The 18,591-nt window shown below is 41.1% G+C and overlaps 2 non-coding genes across 2 annotated transcripts; both read right to left on the reverse strand.

The window, feature by feature from the left end:
• Positions 1–7,845: 7,845 nt before the first annotated feature.
• Positions 7,846–7,952, reverse strand: LOC131254438 (small nucleolar RNA R71). The gene has a single exon (XR_009175551.1). It is a non-coding gene; the product is annotated as a small nucleolar RNA R71 (small nucleolar RNA).
• A 9,433-nt stretch (positions 7,953–17,385) lies between these two features.
• LOC131254537 (small nucleolar RNA R71) lies at positions 17,386–17,492 on the reverse strand. Its single transcript, XR_009175653.1, has one exon. It is a non-coding gene; the product is annotated as a small nucleolar RNA R71 (small nucleolar RNA).
• Positions 17,493–18,591: the final 1,099 nt, after the last annotated feature.

Raw genomic sequence — 18,591 nt, forward strand, 5'->3', positions numbered from 1 at the left:
TGGGATCCATCGCTAAATCCAGTTGTTCTGGGGAATTTTTGGAAGATCTGGATCGGACCTAGACCGTGCGTCGAAAGTCCGATAGCGATGATCTTAGGCTGTTGCGGTCACCGAGTTGGGCTTGATCTTCACCTCGAAAATCAAGTCGATCTGATGTTCTGGGTCGATTTGGTTGAGCTCGGAGTGAAGAGTGTGAGAACGGTTGGAATTTAATAAGCTTTTATTGAAATCTGAGTCGTGTCGCTTGCGCGACGATTTTAAGCATTCTGACCGTTGGATTCTGACCCAATTTCACCCTCTGATCAGGGAAGGTGGCCCAGGCATGTCCTTGTGCTTGTGGACCTGATCGAGATTCAGTGACCTCCGCCACGGTTGATCTGAAGATCTGGTTGGTATGAAAACTCGCTTGACCTAGATCCATGGTCAATGAGCTTAAGTCTGACCTTTCGTGGTATTTGGCCCACCGGAAGTACTTCGTTGGATCGAGAAAGGCGTGCTTTGGTTATAACCTAAGTATACCTTGACCCTGGGGTTATTTCCATCATTTTAAGGCCTATATATAGTCCTTAAACCCTAGCTCTCATTTCCATACGAATTTTCTCTAACCCTAGCTTGGAAAGAGAGTGGAAAAGAGAGAGTTAGTGAGAGAGATTGGTTGGTGAATCATCTTGATTCTTTCTTGTTCTTCTTTATCTTGAACCTTTACTTTGAATCGTTCCTCGGACGATTCTGAGTTCTTTGGGGTAAGTTAACCTAACCCTAACTTTGTGTTAGAGCTTAGACTAGACTTGGTGTTGTTGTCTCTCATTTCTATCCTTATTTTAGGGTATTCTAGCGCCGTTGATGAAGTCACTTTGAATCGTTCCTTCGGCGGTTCTTTCTTTGCTTAAGGCGCGGACTATAAGTGTATAGGTTATGGTTTTCAAGGCTTTCAATCCCAGTTAGTGATTTATTCTTGTTATGGATGAGATTTCACATGCCAAATGTTATGTTTACATTGCTTTCCTGATATGCATGTGCTATATTGAGATTTGTGTATTCTATGTGTATTTATAAAGTACCGTATACGTATAAAATACGCACTTGTGTTTGCCATGATTATTTGTCATGTATGTATGATAGATGCATGTATGATAACTCATTGATAAAAGGAATTGTCTAAGTGCATGTATTTCAACATGCGTCATGTATGTTGTTCCATGTATGCTAAGTGTTTGTAGAAATGCATGAATGATCTAAGTGTAACTGATTACACTAATTGTGGGCGTTGAGAAGTGATTCTCAATACTCCTATTGATGCGCATGTTTTCCTTTATGCAGTTACATTCCAAGTTATTTAAATTCAAGCATTTCCTATGCTTACATTTATGTTAAGTTGATATTCTTCAGATGTGTATGTACCATGACTTGAGTTGTTCCATTACTGTTTTACATTCCATATGAATACCTGTAGTAGTGTAATGTGTTTGGGACTATGTCTTAGTCCAGGAAATCGGTAATTGACCCTATGAATCGTGGTTGAGACTGCTTTCGCCACGTAGGACGTATTAGACGAACCCGAGCCGTATTAGAGTTGGCGGCAGTGGTTTGGCCACGTGGAGTGTTTGCGCACTCTATGTCGTTCAACTCAACGTGCGCTCGTACTAGTTGAGTTCGTCAAATAACCCGATTGTCCGATGTATGTTAACCATGTATGGACGCTACTGCTTGAATCTAGGGTACCGAACTTACCAGTGAAATCCTAATAACCATGGTACCTGATCCGCTAAGACTCATGAGCCGGACATGGTGGTATGGGACACCGTGGTCGAGCCGTCGGCTTCTGTTGGGGTGACGAGCCTCCCGTAGTGACCGGTGAGCAATTAAACTCGTGAGCCGATTATGGTGGTATGGGACACTATATTGGCGTCGTCGGCCTACATTGATTGGTGACGAGCCCTTTGTAGTGACCTCGAGCATCCTTGGATACCGCAAGGAGGTGACGAGCCGATCGTGGTAGTAAGGGCATGAAAGGCGTGCATTAATTGGTGACGAGCCCTTTGCTACGAACTCAACTATATGATCGTATGAGATGTCTAGGATTGACGACCCTAGAATGGATCACTGTTTGGATGGTGACATGAGGAAGGTATCTTAGCTTCCCAATCCTGCTGTATGAATTGGACTAATAACAACTTGGTAATCATATCCATGCATCGCATTTGCATGTGCTTTGTAGATGTGGCGCGCTTTGAGGCGATATCATGCGTAACGTAAGATGAAGACGCGAGGGTGTACGCGTGAGGGCATGCATCATATTGCATTCATTCTTGCATTAACAAGAGTACTTAGGATTTATTTAATTGTTACGCTTTATCATTCTTGTTTGATTGAGCGATAACATGTTAACCAAAGGCCTTATTGTTCCACCGAGTTGATCACTCACTCCCACGTTTACGGCGGTGTTACACACCCACCGGACTCTGTCTTAGGCCCCGATGTTGCAGATGTGGATGCGACGTCGAGGCAGAGCGGGAGCTAGATGACGACGAGGCCGCTTTCTCCTATATGCAGTTTTTTTGACGGGTTCTAGCGAGCCTTGTTCTGATGCGCGGGATTTTGGGATGTCTTTTGGGAATTGAAATGATGTATTTGATACTTAAATTTTGTTAAACAACACTTTTACACGATCCGGCTTGTATATGTAATTCGGGGTTTTACACTTATACACATTTTACTATAAGTCTTCCGCTTGCTTTATTCACTTATCCTGAATCATATATGTGTTTTGGCTTAATCTATTCCATGTTTTATGTACAAATACATCAACATACATTCATCATTAAATATGTTGCATAAGTGATGTTTTGGAACTCGGGAGGCGAGTTATGCTCGACCCCCAAATTTCGGGCGTTATATATACCATATAATAAGCTGGCCTCCTTCTCGAATATGAAGGTGACCAACTCCACTTACTCGGGCTCTGTGCAGTGCAGCGGCTTTAGTATCTTAGAGATGTGGTCAAGACAATACTCGGCCTCCTCGTGTCTATGAGTACCCGCAAAGGTAGGGGGCCAGCGCCGAAATCACTCAAAAAGGCCGCTAGCACCCACATTCCCGAAGGGGCATAGGTGATGTAGGTGGAGCCACGCCCATGCCCTAGGCAAAAATTCTTGCTATGGTGGTAAAAAACTGCTGCTGCTACTGCTGCTATATTAACAACATCATCTACTCCAACCTATCGGGAGGAGGAACTGACTGAGGTCCAGATGGCATCGAAGAGGACGCACGGTTCTGCTCTGGAACCGGTGGTACGACAGGTGTAGGCCCATTGGTGGGGCCAGTGGCCCGCTGAGAATCCGACATGGTGTCAGAGGGAGACGGGCCCGAACTGGGGTCCGTATGGCTATCGCTTAGGAAAGGTGCCCCGTCAAATGACTCGCTAATAGTGAGACGTGTCGTACTCCGTGCGGCCTTAGGTGGCATTCCCTATACACAACATAGGGTGCAACCTAGGTCAGATTCAGCATGCCCACTAACTCAACCACATAACATTCACACATAGTTTTAAGAAACTTCATGTATTTCATTCACCAAAATTGTCACAATTACATGAGATACGACATTACATGAATCATGACAGGAAATGCATATGAGCTATTACATGCAAGCTGCAAACATTAAAACAAACTAACAAACACAAACACACTTTCTACCTACAATACTACTAGGCCCATCAACATTTAAAACACGGACATCCTAAAACAACAACAAAATAAGCTATAGGGCAACAACATGGATGACTAGACATCTGAGTCTGGCGACGGAAGAGGGGTGCCCTTATCCTGCAGGCAGCATAGGATAGCTTTGAAGGTGCGAGTCACCTTCTTAAACTTGTGCTTCACGAGGGCCCGGGTATCAATAATCTCCTATCGCAGGGCAGCCTAGCCCTCCTCAAGTCGAGCTAAGTGGACTTCTCTAGAAGCCCGATCAGTGTCATGCTCCGTTGCCGTAGGAGGGGAGCTCTCATCCGTGTCCTGAGCCTCCACTTCTTCTTCCTGTTCTTCCTCTATCTCTTCTCTGCTTTCCTCCTTGTTTCCATACTCCACACTAGCTGTCTCATCCTCACTCTCATCAAGTCGGGCTTGCCGCTGCCGTAGCCCAATCTCCATTTGATTGAGAGTAGTTTTGTTGATGTAATGGGCCGGCACCGGCATTTCTGCCCCAAGTCTATAGCCAAATTCACGTGCAATCTTGTATATGAGTCGGTCGAATGGGAGTGAATCAGACGCTCTAGTGGAGCGTGTGGTAAGAACTATTTGTCAAAGAATATGGGTAGGCACACACAACTTCTCTCCCTGCCCCACTTGGTACAGGAAATCTACCATCAGACGGGTGTTGAGGGTTAAATATTGCATATTAGACTCTAGTTATTGCTTGAATTTACTGAACATGATACCGTTTAATGGCCCGTGTTAATCATGTTTGTGATGCAAAGTGTATTTACGAGCATGGATGAAAAGAAAACTTAAAGCATGGATTTAAAGCTTTGATGACACTAAAGGTAAGGGACGGACTCCGGGACCAAGATAGACGGAATTACATGCCAGGAATCCGCGAAAATCGAGAAACCGAAGCTCAAACGGCCGAAGACATCCGAATGCAAGATCACGGGGTTCCCACCATTCGTTCAACTTGAAAATTCATACATGGCCTGGGAAATATAAATTAACCGTACATGTCGAATTTCATCCGTTCGACCCCTGTGGAAATGGCCCAACGGATAGATCAGCCCCTAAAACTTTGATTTTGGGCCCACCTGCTATCTAGATATGCTTCAATTTTGGTCTCAACCCTTTAAATTATATGGAAAACAGGTTGGACGGAGCAGATTTTTCGAATACATCTCAGTGGACCCATGCATGAAGCACGTGTACAGAGTGCACGTGGTCCTGCTGTACACCAAATTTCATAAAGTCGGTCAGCGCACGCTGACCGACTCAAATCTCTTTCCTGCGCAAAGACACCAGCGGACGGACCAGGTTTTGATTATGGGCCCCACCCATCATGTATTTTGATAATCTGGACCATCTAGTCGCTCAATAGGTGGGGCATAACCCTCACTTAGGTGTCCTTCTGTTCCCATTGTGCACACACGTGTAAATCGCGATCAAACGCATGATGGACGGTGGAAGCAAAACATTAAAGGACCGCATCAAAAGTAATCCAAAAGCAGTCATTTCTGACCGAAATTTCGAGAGGAATCCAGTGGACGGAATGGATTTCTCAAAATAAAATCGAAGTGGGCCCCACCGACTTCAACAGCGAACCCATCCTTGCGCAGGCCTTGTTTTTCACGTCCAGGAAAATCGAGACTTCCAGGCCGTTCCACAATCAAGATCATGATCGGTTCGTTGATCTGAACCGTTCAAAGTCTTCCTATGGGGTCACCTTCCGTCACCAAGGAGTCTGAACAGCTCAGATCTCAAAATCAGCTACTCCATCGTCCCAAGATTCAGGCCAAACGCAAGTGAGTTGCGTTTCCTTTCGCATGCAAATTCCTCTGCATAAAAGGGGCCACCGACTCCAGTCTCTTGGGACGCACTCCATTCCACGGCCCCTGGCATGTATAAAATACAAGAGAGAAGGGAGAGGGAGGGGATTTCAATTGGCAGGGATTCCAAGGGGAAGCTTGGCTTGGCTGGACGTGAAGCAAAAGAGAAGAGAGAGAGTTGTTGAATTTTTATTTATTTAATTTTTTTCTTTTTATATGATATTTGAGGATAGCCTAATCATGTTGGGCTAAACCTCTTAGCTAGGGCTAAGAGGTGAAGCTTGTAACGTGATGGGAGACTTTACTTTATGCCTTTGATTTAATTTATATTGTTGAACTACCTTGATTACGGTTCAATTAAGGGAATACTTTTAGTTTTTAATGGTTTGTTGTGACTGAAATTACAATAGATCTGCGATGGCTTTGAGTATTTCTTTCTCCTTTTTATGTTTATGACGTCAGGAAGCCCTGTTGTTCATCATTGTCTCATGGGCATGGTCGGATGACGGTACTCTTCCTAATCTTCATACATTGTTGGTTGGTTGGTAATTAGTTTAATTCTGTTGTTTACTGTGTCTCCTGGGCATGGTTTGGTGATGGAATCCATTCTAATTCATATACCTTTCATCTCTTGGAAACTATATCAAAGGAAGTTCAGGTTGATATTCATGGGTACACCCTTTAACTGGATGAAGAGGGGACTCTAAGTCCAGTTGAGTTCCTGAAACAGGCATAAGATCTCCCTGATCTCTATAAGTGGATCCTCTGAATCCCTAGTTCCCTACCTCTGAATTCTATATATTTTAGTTTACTATTTCACCATTATTCCTCAAATTCATTCGATTTAGATTTCATCTTAGTCTAGTTTTAGTTCTATTTAGTTTCAGATTACGTACAAGTATCAGTCCCTTGGGATTCGACCTCGGTCTTACCGAGTTTATTACTACATCACAACCCTATACTTGGGGAGTGAACAAGTTTTTGGCGTCATTGCCGGGGATTGACAGTTACGATTCTTTGAAATTAATTAGTTTTAAAATTAATTTGAGATTAGGATTTTACTAACTTTAGTTTTAGATTTTTATTTCTATTTGATTTCTAGAACTAACTTGTTTCCTGTTTTGTAGGATCCTGACATAAACTTCTAAATTGGTAATCCTTTTCTGATTCCCCTACTTTTTTCTATTTTTAGAATTAGGGTTTGAATTTTAGAAATTTTCTAATTCTAGTATTTTCCTATTTTTTTTTTTTAGGAAATAGTTTATTTTTAAAAACTAACTTTCTATTTCTATTAACTTTCTAAGTCTAACTCTTTTAGAATCTAACTTTGTTTCCTAATTTATTTTTAGAAATTTTCTACTTGTAGACTTTTTATTTAGAAACTAACTTTCCTATTTTGTAGGCTTCTAAGATAGAAATTTCTAATTTGGTAAGCTTTCTCTCTACTTTCTATTTTTCAGTTCTCTTTTAGTAATTTACTTTCTAGTTTAGGACTTTCCTAATTTATTTTAGAAATTTCCACTTTCCTTTAGGAATTTCTTCTTTTAGAAACTAGTTTACTTCTATATTTCTTTGTAAGGATTTTTTAATTCTAGACCTTCTCTTCAGAAATTGACTTGTTTGTTTTCTTTTGCAGGTTTTTAACTTAGGGACTCCAATTTGGTAACTTCTTTCCAACCCTCTTTTTCTTTCTAGATTTTCTTTTCCTTTCTTAGGATTAGGTTTCGAATTTGATTGAGGGCTGCGAGTGTTTCATGCCCAAGTGGGCCCGTGACAACACTCGACGTCTCTTGACTGAAGGAGGATTGGTTGAGGGGTTAACTATCCATCGCAGGACTAAACACCACTTGAAATCCCCTGAGTTAATTGAAGTGATGGCTGAAAACCAACCTCTTCTACCCCAACCTAGGGTGGAGGACATTCAGGATGAGAATGAGGTGCATCAAGCACTCCCGCCACGTACTTTACGAGATTATTTACAACCAGCGGGGGTGAGTACGCCCTCATGCATGATTTTTTCTGAAAATACAGGACATATGGACATCAAGCCAGGGGTTATCCAACTCCTTCCTAAGTTCCATGGGCTTGAATCTGAAGAACCATATCTACATTTGAAAGAGTTTGATGAGATCATAGCCACTTTATATTTTCAAAATGTGTCTGAGGACACAGTCAGGCTGAGACTCTTTCCTTTTTCCTTAAAGGAGAAGGCTAAGACGTGGTTACATTCACTGCATCCTAGATCCATTGGCACATGGAATGATATGCAAAGGGAATTTATAAAGAAATTTTTTCCACATCATAAAACGATTACCCTTAGAAAAGCAATCATGAACTTCACCCAAAAGGAGGATGAAACATTTTACCAATGTTGGGAAAGGTTCAAGGATTTGGTCAGTTCATGCCCACAACATGGCTTTGAAACGTGGCGCATTACAAATTTTTTCTATGATGGACTGACATCTTCCATGCGCCAAATGGTCGAGACAATGTGTAATGGAGAATTCATTAATAAAAATGTTGACGAGGTATGGGATTACCTCGATAGTCTTGCTGAAAAAACACAATCATGGGATAATTACCCAAAATCGAACACCACGTCTAGGCCAACTCAATTAAAGGAGAAAGGTGGATTGTATCTCTTGAAAGAAGAGGATGATCTCAAGTATAAAGTGACTACGCTCATAAGAAAAATTGAGGCCATGAAAGGAAAGAAGGATAAGGTTAATGAAAGTGTTTGCGGCATCTGTGATTGCAACATTCATACAATTAAAAATTGTCCTACAATACCTACCTTTCGAGAAGTGTTGAATGAACAATCCAATGCCGTAAATAATTATCAAAGACCTTTCAATGGACCAATCTCTAATATGTATAATCCTGGTTGAAAAAATCATCCAAACTTTAGTTGGAGAAATGGACAAATTGCTACCTCTCAAGGTTTCTTCAATCAAAATCCAAATCAGGGGAAACCTCAAGAAGAACCGGTTCAAAATTCCATGCAAGAGCTGACCCAGGCAATGCGAAACTTTATGTAAAAGATGGATTCACATATGACAGTTATAGAAAAGGGGATGCTTCCTGCACAACCGCTCCCCAATTCTAAACCGCAATACGAAATAAGTGATCCCAACTCTTCAAATCAAATGGGGCACGTTAAATCCATCACCACTCTTAGGAGTGGGAAGATCATTGATAAAACCCTTCCGGTTAGGCCCGAAAAGCCTCAAGAACCAGAAGAGGACAACAATGATGGATCTAGTGAGGCCCCACAAAAATTAGAACCAGAACTTTTACAAAAGCCAATTGCTCCATTTTCCCAACGGTTGGTCGCACCAAAACCTCTCTCTAACTCTCAGGATATCCTAGAGGTGTTGAAACAAGTGAAAGTCAACATTCCTCTACTTGATGTCGTAAAACAGATACCTTCATATGCCAAATTCTTGAAAGACTTATGCACGACCAAACGACGGCAGAGTATTCAAAAGAAGATCTTCTTGACTGAGAAAGTGAGTGCCATCCTAAAGCAAGACGTGCCACAGAAATTCAAGGATCCCGGTAGCCCAACCATATCATGTGTAATCGGAGACCATCGAATTGATCATGCACTTCTTGACTTAGGAGCGAGCGTCAATCTGATTCCCTACTCGGTATACAAACAGTTAGGTTTGGGTGAATTAAAACCCACCCTAACCACACTACAACTTGCTAATTGCTCTATTCGTGTACCAAGAGGGATAATTGAGGATGTGTTGGTCCAAGTTGATAGATTTTACTACCCTGTAGATTTTATCATCCTGGACACCGAACCCATCAATAACATGAGCACTCAGATTCCCGTCATTCTTGGTCGCCCATTCCTTGCCACTTCAAATGCAATTATCAATTGCAGGAATGGTGTCATGACTGTCTTTTGGGAATATGACATTGGAGTCAAACATCTTTTTCAATAACGGCAGAAACTTAAAGGATGATGATGATTTCCACGACATTAACATGATTGACTCTTTAGTGAAAGATATGCCACTTCTAACCTTATCCTTGGACCCTTTAGAGACGTGTCTTGCCCACTCCCATGATTTTGATGATGACATGATTAGGGAGACAAGTGCCTTGCTTGATACTGTACCAGTACTTAAAGTTAACCGGTGGAGGTCACAATTTGAAGAATTACCCCAAACTGATGTAGTGCCTCTACCGTCTAACCTCAAGGCACTGAAGCTTGACCTAAAACCTTTGCCCTCTGATTTAAAATATGTCTATTTAGGTCAAGATGAGACATACTCGGTGGTGATCTCTACCCACCTGGAGAAAGAACAGGAGAGTATGCTCATATCTACTCTCATTGAGCATAAGGGAGCCCTTGGATGGACGATAGCGGACCTCAAGGGAATCAACCCCTCGATTTGTACTCACCGCATTTATCTTGAGGATAATGCGAAGACCACTCGGCAATCACAACGTAGACTAAATCCAAACATGAGGGAAGTGGTTAAGGCCGAGGTTCTTAAACTATTGGATGTGGGTATCATATACCCCATATCCGATAGTCAATGGGTGAGTCCAACTCAGGTAGTTCCTAAGAAGTCCGGGATCACCATCGTAGCCAATGCCAATAATGAACTCGTGCCAACTAGAGTTACTACTGGTTGGAGAATGTGCATTGACTATAGGAAGCTGAATACCGTCACGAGGAAAGACCACTTTCCTTTGCCCTTCATTGATCAAATCTTGGAAAGGCTAGCTGGTCATTCCTATTACTGTTTCCTTGACGGGTATTCGGGCTACAATCAGATTGAAATCGCCCCTGAGGATCAGGAAAAGACCACATTTACATGTCCCTACGGCACCTTTGCCTACAGAAGGATGCCATTCGGATTATGTAATGCCCCTGCCACCTTTCAGCGATGTATGATGAGTATCTTTTCTGACATGGTGGGAAAATATCTAGAGGTCTTCATGGACGATTTCTCTATTTTCGGTTCATCTTTCAGCAAGTGTTTAGAAAGTCTTAAATGTGTGCTGAAAAGATGTGAAGAGAAGAACTTGGTACTTAATTGGGAGAAGTGTTATTTTATGGTTCATAAGGGAATTATCCTTGGACATATTATCTCGTCTAAAGGAATCGAGGTGGATAAGGTAAAAATTGATCTTATCTCTAACCTACCTCCACCCAAGAACATCAGAGATGTGCGATCCTTCTTAGGACACGCAAGATTTTATAGACGATTCATAAAGGACTTTAGTCTCCTCTCTCATCCCTTATGTAATCTTCGGCAAAAGGACACACCATACGAGTGGATTGAACAATGCCAAGAAGCTTTCACCAAGCTTAAGGGCATGTTAACCACCGCACCTATCATGCAACTACTCGATTGGAGCCTTCCTTTTAAGCTTATGTGCGACGCTTCTGATTATGCTCTTGGAGCGGTTCTAGGCCAGAGAAAAGATAAAAGGCCCTACGTCATTCATTACGCAAGTAAAACTTTAAATTCTGCCCAAGTGAACTACTCGACTATGGAAAAGGAACTCCTAGCCGTAGTGGTCGCTTTGGATAAATTTGGGTCCTACTTGATCGAATCCAAGATCATTATCTACACAGATCATGCAGCACTTAAGTATCTTCTTTCTAAGAATGATTCTAAGCCCTGTTTGATACGATGGATCTTTCTATTCCAAGAATTTGATTTGAAAATTAAAGATAAAAAGGGAGTAGAGAGCGTAGTGGTTGACCACCTGTCTCGCCTTAATACCTCCGATTCCCCTAAGGCGACCCATATTAATGACATGTTCCCTAATGAACAACTTTCAGAGTCTCCCATTCGCCTTGGTTCGATATTGCCAATTATCTTGCCACGGGTTCTATACCGACGCATTGGATTGCATAAGATAAGAAGAAATTCTTCACCAAGGTGCGTAACTTTTTCTAGACGATCCATATTTATTCAAATATTATCCAGGACCAAATTCTAAGGAGATGTGTACTAGATGATGAGCATCAGAGTGTCATCCTTTTATCACTCTCAAGCCCGTGATGGTCACTTTTCTGCTAAAAGATCACGACCAAGATTTTACAGTGTGGCTTCAAGGCTTGTGAGCATTGTCAAAAATTGGGAGCATTGTCCCGTCGAAATATGATGCCTTTGAATCCCATCCTTATCATAGAAGCATTTGACTACTGGGGCATCGATTTCATGGGACCATTCCCCCAATCATTTGGAAATTTGTATATTTTGCTCGCCGTAGATTATGTCACTAAATGGGTCGAAGCAATTCCGTGCCGAAATAATGACCATCGCACGGTCATTAAATTCTTAAAAGAGAACATCCTTTCGCGGTTCGGGATGCCTCGAGCCATCATTAGTGATGGGGGCTCACACTTTTGTAATAGATCATTCGAGAGCTTAATGAAGAAATACGATATCTCTCATAAGGTGAGCACCCCATACCATCCACAGACAAGTGGACAAGCTGAGATTTCCAATAGGGAGATCAAACATATCCTAGAGAAAACGGTTAACCCTGATCATAAGGATTGGTCAATCCGATTGACCGATGCCTTATGGGCATACCGTACTGCTTTTAAAACCCCTATTGGAATGTCTCCCTTTAGACTTGTCTATGGGAAAGCTTGTCACTTGCCTGTGGAGTTGGAACATAAAGCGTACTGGGCGATCAAAAATTTGAATTTCAATCTAGACAACGCTGGCTCGCTACGTAAACTTCAATTAAATGAACTTGAAGAAATCCGGAACGATGCGTACGAGAACTCGAGAATTTACAAAGACAGAATGAAGGCGTTTCATGACCAACGTATTCTACGAAAATCATTCACACCTGGTCAGAAAGTCCTTTTGTATAATTCTCGATTACATCTCTTTCCAGGTAAGCTTCGATCTCGTTGGACCGACCCTTACATTATGGTCACTGCGTATCCTCATGGGGCCGTTGAGATAAGAGATCCTGACAATGGCAAGGAGTTTAAAGTAAATGGACATCGCTTAAAGCCATTTGTCGAGAAATTTGATTCAGAGGACATGTCCATACCTCTGACTGATCCTGTTTACCAGGATTGATCTCCTAGTCTGATGGAGGTATAGGTAGGTTTCCTGTTTTCATAGGACTAGGGTAGTTTCCTTTATGCTGTTTTAGGATAGACGGTAAACTTAGCGCTCCTGGGAGCCAACCCAGCTTTTCATTCCATTTCATTTTCTTAGTTAGTTAGTTCAATGTTTGTGAGTAACATTGCTGTAAACCCTCACGAGACTACAACTCGTCCACTAGGGGCAACCTAGGGGTTTAAAGGCTTGTTGCATACGCTAAATGCAATCGAGAGCACCTGCGAAAGTGGTGTAGGTAGGATTTTATTTTTGTTATTTTTATTTTACTTCTGTTGGTTTCTCTCTTGTGCTGACCCGCTCTTACGTAGATATCTTTGGAAAGCCTCTTGATTCTTTCGTCCAGGTACTATCTTTCCATCACTCCTCTTATATTTTCGTTGTCCCATGTGCATTGCATGCTTATTTCTTTTACATTGAGGACAATGTAGATTTTAGGTTGGGGGTGGGAGATTAGGTTTCCTAATCAGTGTTTTCTTGGTCTTGAGCAAAAATTGTGAAATTTTTTAGAAATTCTTGTGAATTTGATGCGAATTTGGCATCCATCCGTGACTTAGAATTTCAAGATACGTGATGTTGGTAATTTATGACTCTTGGATTCAGTTGTTTGTTAGATTTCACATTTAAGTTTAAATTGTTAATCCATGATTAGAAATTTTAAACATTGATTGAGTCATAATTTCACAAGACACATCTCGCTTGCACATTAAGATTTCAGTTCGATATGGAATGTGTAACTTGGTAATCACTAAGCTTGAAAGGATTGAGCAAATAGTCTTCACCATAGGTTTGCTCCCTGCAGTTGAAGGCTTGATTCTTCAAGGTTGACATTTAAAAAAAATAAAAAATAAATTTTGGGCGACTGGTTTTTACCATAGGTTTGCTCCCTATAAGTAAGAACTTGATTCCCCTCCCCATCGATGGAAAATCAAAAGCTGGAAGAGTGAAAAAAAAAACTGTAAGGAAAGTTTGGTTGTCTTGAATACCCTTTTTTGATTATCAATGTTATTAGGAATTTGACGACTAGATCTTTTAATGATGATAAGTCGAGATTACACTATACACCCATGAAACTCAATGTTTAGAATTATTCTAATTGATGGATTAATACCTTGAACTTGATATTGACATTTACCGTGTGCTTGAATCTAAGAGAAAGTTATGCCTAACATTCATGGACATTAGAATTCTGGAATTTGGATAGTTTTTCAAAAATCACTCGAGAAATTCTCCGATGATTCTCAACTTAATTTTCGCATATTTTGCTCGAGACTAGCAAAATGCTAGTTAGGGGTTGTGTTGAGGGTCAAATATTGCATATTAGACCCCAGTTATTGCTTGAATTTACGAACATGACACCGTTTAATAGCCCGCTTTAATCATGTTTGTGATGCAGAGTGTATTTACGAGCATGGACTGAAAAGGAAGCTTAAAGCATGGATTTAACGCTCTGATGATACTAAAGGTAAGAGACGGACTCCAGGGGACCAAGATCGACGGAATTACACACCAGGAATCTGCGAAAATCGAGAAACTGAAGCTCAAGCAGCCCGAAAGACATCCAGAATGCAAGATCACAGGGTTCCCACCATCCGTTCAGCTCGAAACTTCATACATGGCCTGAGGACCATAAATTAACCGTACATGCCGTATTTTATCCGTTCGATTCCTGTGAAAATGGCCCAATGGACAGAACTCTGATTTTGGGCCCACCTGCTATCTAGATATGCTTCAATTTTGGTCTCAACCCTTTAAATTATATGAAAAACAAGTTGGATGGAGCAGATTTTCTGAATACATCTTAGTGGACCCATGCTTGAAGCACGTGTACACAGTGCACGTGGTCCTGCTATGCACCAAATTTCATAAAGTCGATCAGCGCACGCTGACCGACTCAAATCTTTCCTGCGCAAAGACACCAGCGGATGGACCGGGTTTTGATTATGGGCCCCACCCATCATGTATTTTGATAATCTGTACCATCCAGTCGCTCAATAGGTGGGGCGTAACCCTCACTTAGGTGTCCTTCTGTTCCCATTGTACACACACGTGTAAATCGCGATCAAACGCAGGATGGACAGTGGAAGCAAAACATCAAAGGACCGCATCAAAAGCAATCCAAAAGCAGTCATTTCTGACCAAAATTTTGAGAGGAATCCGGTGGACGGAATGGATTTCTCAAAATAAAATCGAAGTGGGCCCCACCAACTTCAACAGCGAACCCATCCTTGCGTAGGCCCTGTTTTTCGCGTCCGGGAACGAGACTTCCAGGTCGTTCCACGATCAAGATCATGATCGGTTCGTTGATCTGAACCGTTCAAAGTCTTCTTATGAGGCCGCCTTCCGTCACCAAGGAGTCTGAACGGCTCAGATCTCGAAATCAGCTACTCCATCGTCCCAAGATTCGGGCCAAACGCAAGTAGTTGCGTTTCCTTTCGCATGCAGATTCTTCTGCGTAAAAGAGGCCACCGACTCCAGCCTCTTGGGACGCACTTCATTCCACCGCCCTTTGTTTGTGTTATAAAGAGGAGAAGCTTGTAGCACCAAAGGAGGGCTGGAAGGAGGGATTCCAAGGGGAAGCTTGGCTTGGCTGGACGTGAAGCAAAAGAGCAGAGAGAGAGAGTTGTTGAATTTTTATTTGTTTAATTTTTTTTTTCCATGATTATTTTTGAGAGATTTAACCCAATCATGTTAGGCTAAACCTCTTAGCTAGGGCTAAGAGGTGAAGCTTGTAACGTGATGGGAGATTTTACTTTATGCCTTTGATTTAATTTATATTGTTGAACTACCTTGATTACGGTTCAATTAAGGGAATATTTTTAATTTTTAATGGTTTGTTGTAACTGAAATTACAATAGATCTACGATGGCTTTGAGTATTTCTTTCTCCTTTTTATGTTTATGACGTCAGGAAGCCTTGTTGTTCATCATTGTCTCATGGGCATGGTCGGATGACGGTACCCTTCCTAATCTTCATACATTGTTGGTAGGTTGGTAATTAGTTTAATTCTGTTGTTTACCGTGTCTCCTGGGCATGGTTTGGTGATGAAATCCATTCTAATTCATATACCTTTCATCTATTGGAAACTATATCAAAGGAAGTTCAGGTTGATATTCATGGGTACACCCTTTAACTGGATGAAGAGGGGACTCTAAGTCCAGTTGAGTTCCTGAAACAGGCATAAGATCTCCCAGATCTCTACAAGTGGATCCTCTGAATCCCTAGTTCCCTACCTCTGAATTCTACATATTTTAGTTTACTATTTCACCATTATTCCTCAAATTCATTCGATTTAGATTTCATCTTAATCTAGTTCTAGTTCTATTTAGTTTTAGGTTACGTACAAGTATCAGTCCCTTGAGATTCGACCTCGGTCTTACCGAGTTTATTATTACATCACAACCCTGCACTTGGGGAGTGAACAAGTTTTTGGCGTCGTTGCCGGGGATTGACGGTTTCGTTTTCTAAAAATTAACTAGTTTTAGGAATAGTTTAAGATTAAAATTTTTCTAACTTTAGGTTTAGGTTTTTCTGATTTTTAGAAACTAATTTGTTTTCCTGTTTTGTAGGACCCTGACATAAACTTCTAAATTAGTAATGCCTTTCTAATTCCTCTACTTTTTCTATTTTTAATTAGGGTTTGAATTTTAGATTTAGATTCTTCTTTAAAGTAACTTTCTATTTTCTAGTTTTAGAAATTTTTCATTTTTTTTTAGAAACTAACTTTCTATTTTTAGAAACTTTCTAATTCTAACTCTTTTAGAATCTAACTTTGTTTCCTAATTTATTTTTAGAAATTTTCTACTTGTAGAATTTTTGTTTAGAAACTAACTTTCCTATTGTGTAGGCTTTTAAGATAGAAATTTCTAATTCGGTAAGCTTTCTCTCTACTTTCTATTTTTCAGTTCTCTTTTAGTAATTTACTTTCTAGTTTAGAACTTTCCTAATTATTTTAGAATTTTCACTTTCCTTTAGGAATTTCTTCTTTTAGAAACTAGTTTACTTCTATCTTTCTTTTTAAGGATTTTCTAATTCTAGACCTTCTCTTTAGAAACTGACTTGTTTGTTTTCTTTTGCAGGTCTTTAACTTAGGGACTCCAATTTGGTAACTTCTTTCCAACTCTCTCTTTCTTTTTAGGGTTAGGCTTCGAATTTGATTGAGGGCTGCGAGTGTTTCATGCCTAAGTGGGCCTGTGACAACACTCGACGTCTCTTGACTGAAGGAGGATTGGTTGAGGGGTTGACTATCCATCGCAGGACTAGACACCACTCGAAATCCCCTGAGTTGATTGAAGTGATGGCTGAAAACCAACCTCTTCTACCCTAACCTAGGGTGGAGGACATTTAGGATGAGAATGGGGTGTATCAAGCACCCCTGCCACGTACTTTACGAGATTATTTACAACAGCGAGGGTGAGTATGCCCTCATGTATGATTTTTCCTGAAAATACAGGACATATGGACATCAAGCCAGGGGTTATCTAACTCCTTCCTAAGTTCCATGGGCTTGAATCTGAAGAACCATATCTACATTTGAAAGAGTTTGATGAGATCAGAGCCACTTTATATTTTCAAAATGTGTCTGAGGACACAGTCAGGCTGAGACTCTTTCCTTTTTCCTTAAAAGAGAAGGCTAAGACGTGGTTACATTCACTGCGTCCTAGATCCATTGGCACATGGAATGATATGCAAAGGGAATTTATAAAGAAATTTTTTCCACATCATAAAACGATTACCCTTAAAAAAGCAATCATGAACTTCACCCAAAAGGAGGATGAAACATTTTACCAATGTTGGGAAAGGTTCAAGGATTTGGTCAGTTCATGCCCACAACACGGCTTTGAAACGTGGCGCATTACAAATTTTTTCTATGATGGACTGACATCTTCCATGCGCCAAATGGTCGAGACAATGTGTAATGGAGAATTCATTAATAAAAATGTTGACGAGGTATGAGATTACCTCGATAGTCTTGCTGAAAAAACACAATCATGGGACTATTACCCAAAGTCGAACACCACGTCTAGGCCGACTCAATTAAAGGAGAAAGGTGGATTGTATCTCTTGAAAGAAGAGGATGATCTCAAGTGTAAAGTGACTACGCTCATAAGGAAAGTTGAGGCCATGGAAGGAAAGAAGGATAAGGTTAATGAAAGTGTTTGCGACATCTGTGATTGCAACATTCATACAACTGAAAATTGTCCTACAATACCCGCCTTTCGAGAAGTGTTGAATGAACAATCCAATGCCGTAAATAATTATCAAAGACCTTTCAATGGACTAACCTCTAATACGTACAATCCTGGTTGGAAAAATCATCCAAACTTTAGTTGGAGAAATGGACAAACTGCTACCCCTCAAAGTTTCTTCAATCAAAATCCAAATCAGGGGAAACCTCAAGAAGAACCGGTTCAAAATTCCATGCAAGAGCTGACCCATGCAATGCGAGACTTTATGCAAAAGATGGATTCACGTATGACAGTTATAGAAAAGGGGATGCTTCTTGCACAACCGCTCCTCAATCCTAAACCGATTATGGGAAAGAAGTATTTTTGGGTTATTGTTGATATTTTACCAGATATACTTGGGTAGCCTTCTTAAGAGAGAACGCACACGTAATGCGATGCATGAACGTGATTATCGAGTTCTTATTAGACCTTCTTCATACAGCAAGATTTGGAAGCTAAGGTACCTCCCTTATATCAATTCCCAACGATGATCCATTCTAGGGTCGTCAGTCCTATCCAGTCTCATACGATGTTGCGGTTACAGGTCGCCATAAAGGGCTCGTCACCTGATTAGTGCAGGGCCTAGTATGTACTCTTGTTGTTACGTAAAGGTTCGTCGCCTCTACGTGGTTTTAGAGTATGCTCGAGGTCACTACAAAGGACTCGTCATCTTATCAGGCGTAAGCCGACGGCTCAAATACGGTGTCCCATA

Source organism: Magnolia sinica, chromosome 8, assembly GCF_029962835.1.
Source record: "Magnolia sinica isolate HGM2019 chromosome 8, MsV1, whole genome shotgun sequence".
In the NCBI taxonomy this organism is placed as follows: domain Eukaryota; kingdom Viridiplantae; phylum Streptophyta; class Magnoliopsida; order Magnoliales; family Magnoliaceae; genus Magnolia; species Magnolia sinica.